Source organism: Neovison vison, chromosome 12 (genome assembly GCF_020171115.1).
Source record: "Neovison vison isolate M4711 chromosome 12, ASM_NN_V1, whole genome shotgun sequence".
Taxonomy (NCBI): domain Eukaryota; kingdom Metazoa; phylum Chordata; class Mammalia; order Carnivora; family Mustelidae; genus Neogale; species Neogale vison.
Window position 1 is genome coordinate 63912141 of NC_058102.1, and position 6176 is coordinate 63918316.

At 48.1% G+C, this 6176-nt stretch overlaps 1 pseudogene; it reads right to left on the reverse strand.

Moving 5' to 3' along the window:
* Positions 1-255: 255 nt before the first annotated feature.
* Positions 256-5527, reverse strand: LOC122890913 (annotated as a pseudogene).
* Between the last annotated feature and the right edge of the window lie 649 nt (positions 5528-6176).

Here is a 6176-nt window from a genome sequence, read left to right on the forward strand (position 1 = left end):
ACATACAAATGGCTATCAGACACATGAAAAAATGGTCATCTAGTTTCTTTTAATAATAATTCTTTTTGAAGACACAATTGAAAAGTAGACAAGTTTTTAAAAAAAAAAGAAGAAGAAGAAAGAGCAAAGATACATCATTTACTCCACAATAAAATGTTCCCCTACCAACATCCCATGGAGGCCTAGTTTCCACATGGTCAGGAGTATTCCAAATTATTGTGTATGGAGAACAGACTGCATTCAGGTATGATGATGTCAAACTAAACGTGTACTGGAATTGGCCCTAACGTAAGTGAAGTTGTTCATTCTAAAGTCCTGTAGGATACGTTGGATCTCATAGCCAAAGTAGATAGCAAACCAATCAGCTTCCAGACACCAAAACAGCCCAGGTGGTAGCTGACATCTGCATCATAAGGCAAATATTCACAAGGATGCTCAGGAGTGGGAGGAGAGGCAGAGCAGGGACCTTAAAGTGAAGGGGAATGGAACTCTGTGGCTGCCTGCAGATGACCCCAGTGATCCCAGTGATGAGCGCGAGGAACAGCACAACCATTGTGATCCACAGAGTCTGCAAAAGGCAGACGTGGCCACTGTGCCAGCACCAGGCAAAGAAGAGTCCGCAGCAGAGCAAGCAGTGAGGAGCAAACATTGACAACGCGGCCAGAGAGTGGAGTAGGGGTGGAGCTGCCTGGAAAAACTAGTCTCCTTAGAGCCAGCTTCTCTGCTGCAGGTACAGTCTCTCCGTGCACCTACACTTCATTCCCCCCATTCTTCTTCTCAGGGTGATACCTAAGGATGAGATCACAAAGAGCCACCTGGGAGTAAACTAACAGGGACCCAATCGACCTGAAGTTCACAAGATCGGTGAGCCCAAAGAAGAACGCCATGATTGGTGCAATAATGCCCAAGATCACAGTGGCCACAATGGGAGCATAAGTGCCAGTTTTGATCCTGGCAAGAACAGGGAACAGGAGACCATCACATATATCAACTGACCTATCGGGAACATAAAGTCCCAAAGGCTGGCAGAAAGATTGAAGACAAATCCAAAAGCTACAACATAACAGGCAGGGGCCCAACCAATATGAAGAAATGCCTCAGACAAGGTCCTCCCAGGTCGAAGCTGGTAGTAAGGAACCATGAGTGTCAGTGCTGCAGAGACACCAAAACACACTAAAACACAGATGAACAGTGAAATCACCATGCCCACGGGGATGGAATGCTTGGGATTCTGGGCTTCCTCAACTTTGGTAAGAATATTGTGGGAACCAATGTGTGCATAGAAACAGGTGGCTGCATCCTGGAAAGTCCCCTTGAAGCCAAAGGCAACAATCCTCCTGAGCCCAAAGGGTCCAAGCCAGAGGTTCATTGAGTCCAGTGTGTATGAACTCCTCTTCTGTGAGCTTCCAGTTGTGCAAGTCCCTCTTAGTGAAGCCAAAGATGATGACAAAACTGAGAACCAAAACTTTCACCAATGTGACCACTTTGGTAACAATGAAAAGCTGACCATTGCTCAGAGTCTGCAACCATGAGCAACAACACCAGCCCCACCCTAAAGAAACCTAGATAATCTGCAAGGACTTCAGGAACATGCACTAAGATACTCTCATGCAGGGTCTGAGAGATCCAGTTCCCAAGCAGACTGGTGAAAGCCAAGGTCCAGGCTTGGGTCACATTGGCTGTATCAGCAACAAGGGAGAGGATGAGGTTCCAGCCAGTGATGAAAGCCCAGATTTCACCCAGTGTGACATTGGCGTAGAGTTACGCCAAGCCAGGATCGGGAATTCGGGCACTAAACTCTGCATAGTGTGCATATACCAGATAAAATATGTTGCAGTACAACACAGAAGATAGGTTGGCCACCAAAAAACAGATCACAATGGATGCTCCTGCTTGATTGCCGGCCACCTCACCACCCAGGATATACACACCCACACCCACTGTGAGGCCCACACCCAGAGCCACTAAAGCCAGAGTGCTCAGGCTTATGTTGGCGGCAGTCTCAGGTACCAGTTGCTACAGTGTATGTTTGCATACCATCTTTTGAACAAATCTATGAAGTGCCTGTCACAGCATTCTAGCTGGAATTGAAGAGAATTCCAGGATCAGAGAGCTCTAACAAGCCCAGGTTGCCCAGAGGCTCAGATTGTGTTTAGTGAGTCTAAGTTAAGCCAAGCTGGGTGGGGCTGCTGAGTTCCCTTGTCCAGGCTTCAAAGCTTCTGCAACATATTTTATCTGGTATATGCTAACTCCCCATAATGCCTAAATAAATAAGAAATTTTTAGTGAAAAATGGTGTTTAACCCACCAACCAAAATTCAGATGTCTCACATCCCCTGTGGCATCACAAATATCACAGAAATTGATATCAAATGACACCATAGAAAAATCAGCCCTGCTTTCCTCCCAGAAAAAGGGCTAAATACTCCCAACACTCTCCTTTTTTGCATACCATATGACATAATCCTATTTGAGTTCCTCTAAGTCATGTAGCTTCATGTATTAATGAAGCTGTAAGACCCAACAGGACATGAATGTATTGTGTTATAGTTCTCATGTGGGATGTTTGCTTGGTGCTGGAGTGTGATTTATGACACATAAATTCATGGACCAGAAGGCCACTTTGCAATGGTATAATCATTTTTTTAAATATTACCTGAGTTTAAAATATAAATATTGATCCCTGGTCTTACAACCCTTGGTCCTAAATGCAGCTAAGGTCAGAAGGCAGTTTAGCTCAATTTCTCTTCATTCTGCATGATCTATTCAGCTGTACTGTTGGCAAGGAATGTACTGTCCACTCCTTCCCTTTACTCACTAGACCAAAAGGGGTGCTATGAACAAAGATGAGGGAGAAAGGGGCAGAGTCTACATAACCACCTGCAAGAAGGAGAGGACCAGATTGTCTGGGAAGGAAACACTGGAGAAATGTGGGCAGCAGCCAACTCAGGGTCTGGACTGAGAAGGGAGAGGAGAAAGGAAAGACGTTTTATAAATTCTCACATTTAATAAACCTCACCCAAAGTATCCAGACAAAAATTAACTACAGTTTTTATATCCATAGCTATGAGAGTGTGATGGGTAGGAGAAAAGAAATAAGTCACCTAACACAGTGGCTCATGACCTAAACAGTTCCTTCTGTCTCCTTCTCTGGGTCCCAGAAGAGAAGGTTAACTCACTTCTGCAGACAGGCTCCTCACTGGCCACACCATGCTCCATAAACACCCTGAGCCATCTGGGATGTCAACTGATAGGGGCCTGGAGACCCTGTTCGGCACCGTGAACTTGTATTAAAATCCTCACTTTTAACTCCCTATTAATTTTTCACAAGGAGTTATTTTTAACTCTCTCAAACCATAGTCTGAATGTGTTTTCTTAATGAAGGAACACCACATGTGGTTCCCTCTCCCACCTCCTTCACTCCTGCTATTCAAAAGGCCCCCTCCTCAACGGGAGCAAGGATTTGGATGAACATTTCACAACAATGCCCTGGAATGAGTAGTGGAGATCAGAGAACAAAGTCATGAAGCCCCCACTCTCCTCCCTACTCATGCTTTGGTTTTGAGAGAATTTGAAGAAGTATTGTCAGAAGTTTTTAAACACAGAAAGTTCAAGTCAAAATTGAGACATCTTCTCTATAGATGTTCAAAGGGAACCCCTGGGTTATGGGCCAGACCTTCTATCTACAAATCCATCTTCACTTCTTATTTGCCACAAACCAGTCCCAGTGTTATGATTTACCAACAACTACACGAGACAGATAAGGGGGGGGGTCAGATTTTAACTCGTGGAGTCTTTTTATCCTGCATAATCTATGAACCAAGAAGGGTATTCCTCAATCAGAAATGAACAGTCAAGGGCAAGTGCATGTCAAATTCCCAGATGTCTTCCTAGTGGATGGAAGATAAGAGTAGTAAGGGCCACATTTTCAGGAATTTTGCTCCTGATCACAGGAAGAACCTCCAGCTGAGGAGAAACCATAAATCACACTGACCCTGCCCTAACACATCTGCAGGAGGCCTGGACCAAGGGCACTAACTGAGCACCTCCTGTGTTCCAGGTACTGTGCGGGGTAGGGGAGGAGTGGCCAAGCCAAGACTACAGAGCCAGAATTCCCAGAGGCAAAAGGGGCAGGCAGGACTGGAAGGACTACTTTCATGACAGAACAAAAGGGGAGGGGCACCTGGGTGTTTGATCTGTGTCTGTTCCAACAGTCCTGGGCTGTCTCCCTGCCTCAACTGGGATTTCCCCAGATGAGCACCTGCTTGAGAGCAAGAAGGGCAGGTACAGGGGAGGGGCTGTCTATCCATACAACTGGTCCCCAGAGGAATCTCTTCCCCTTTCTCCCTGTGTGACTCACTGCCTGCTGTATAGAGGGTGTGAGGCTGGGGAAAATGCCAGGTCCTCCAGACAATCAATAGGTAAGGAAGACAACTGGCCCAGAACTGGGGGAATGCAGAGGATACAGATTTGGGGCCAGAAGTCTCTCCTGGGGGAGGGGGACAGAATGGGGGAAACTGGCCGGTGGAGCTCACCCAGGTGATGTCACAGGAAGTTTCTGCACTTTGAGGAGGGAAGGAGGGAAGAGGAGAAGAGGCAGGGGTGTGAGGCAGAGACAGGGAAAGGGGCTGAGAGAAAAAGATAAAAAAGCAGGGAAGAGAGCTGGGAGGGAAAGCAGAGAGGGACCGGGGTTGGGGAGGCAGCACAGGACACAGACAGAAGGAGATGCGGGGGAGACACTGACAGGCTCACAGGGTGAGACTCAGACACTTGTGATGGGAAGAGAGACCCTCAGACTCTGAGGGAGGGATGCAGGGAGAGGGACAGCCAGGAGGGAGAGCTGAGGGCAGACCCAGTCCTGGGACATCTCAGACCACAGTCAGACAGACAGACAAACATGCCCAAAGATAGCCAGATGTGCTGACAGGGATGAAGGTGAAGGAGGCCAAGCTGGAAGGAAGTAGACAGGACTGCAGGGAGGAGGGGAAGAGCAGACAGAGAGAGAGAAGGAAGCAGGAGTGCAGCAGGAGCGGGGAGCCATGTAGGGAGGGGGCTGCATTGTTACTCCAGGTGCCTCTTCCCTCTCACCGGGCTCCTGCTGAGTCTGGGTCCCTCTCAGGAGCTGCTGCTGCTGGAAGGGTCCAGAAAGCTGAGAGGGTGGGGCTGCCTCCCAGTGCCCACCTGGGGGTCCCAGAGGCCCTGCATGGATATGGACCTCACCTCTCCTCCCCCAACAGTGCTGCCATGCAAAGAGTCCTGAGCTCAGCCCTCATTTCTCAGGGTTCATGCAGCCTGACATTCCCAGGGGAGTGGGGGCTAAGGAAAAAGAGAAACTGAGGCAGGCAGGCAAGGGAGGCTGACAAGCTCTGGAGAAGGTGCTGGGACAGACTGGTTAGGGATACCATGAAGGAGAGGGAGGAGAGGTGGGGGTCTGGGACTGGGTCTGCATGGAGAGCTGGAGAAGGACCACACACAGTATGAGCAAAACAACTTACTAGTGACTGTCCATTAATTTGGTAGTCATCCATGACTACAAGCAGCTCCTCACTCAAGGGCCCCCACAAATGCACATATGAAGCCCAAAAGAGGATAAATTGAGGCAGAAAATAGTGATCAGTGTACATGCTTAAGTCTAGGTTTTAAGGGACCCATGATGGAGAAATCAGCCAAGTGTGAAGACCTAAGGCTTAGCATGTGAAGCTGGATCCTGCCTTTCCCCTCAGGCTTTCCTGCTGTTCTGCAAAGACCAGCTCCCCCAGCTCCTCTCAGGGCAGGGGAGACCCTAAGAACATTAACTCAAGCAATCTGAAAGGGATTGTTCACCCACCCCCTTCCCTGCAGCAATATTTGAAGGTCCCAGAGGCCAGATGTCTGGTGACACCTAGAGCCCAAGGAGTGGCTGTAGCAGCAGGAGGGAGGGGGAGAGGGAACCTTCCAGAGAAGTTTTGAAGAGAAGAACTGGGACAAAACCACCCAGGTTCATGCCATTCCCATGGGCACAGAGAAGTGTAATAAAGTTCAGAATTTCCAGGGCTTTCATGTAATTAAATCCAGGAGTTGGTAACTGCATGTCTTCTTCAAGTTCTACAAGTAACTCTCCTTGTTCCCTGTGGACACACATCTTTTATGAAACACTAGACACCATATGTCAGGACTTCAGATGCCACCATTAGAAGG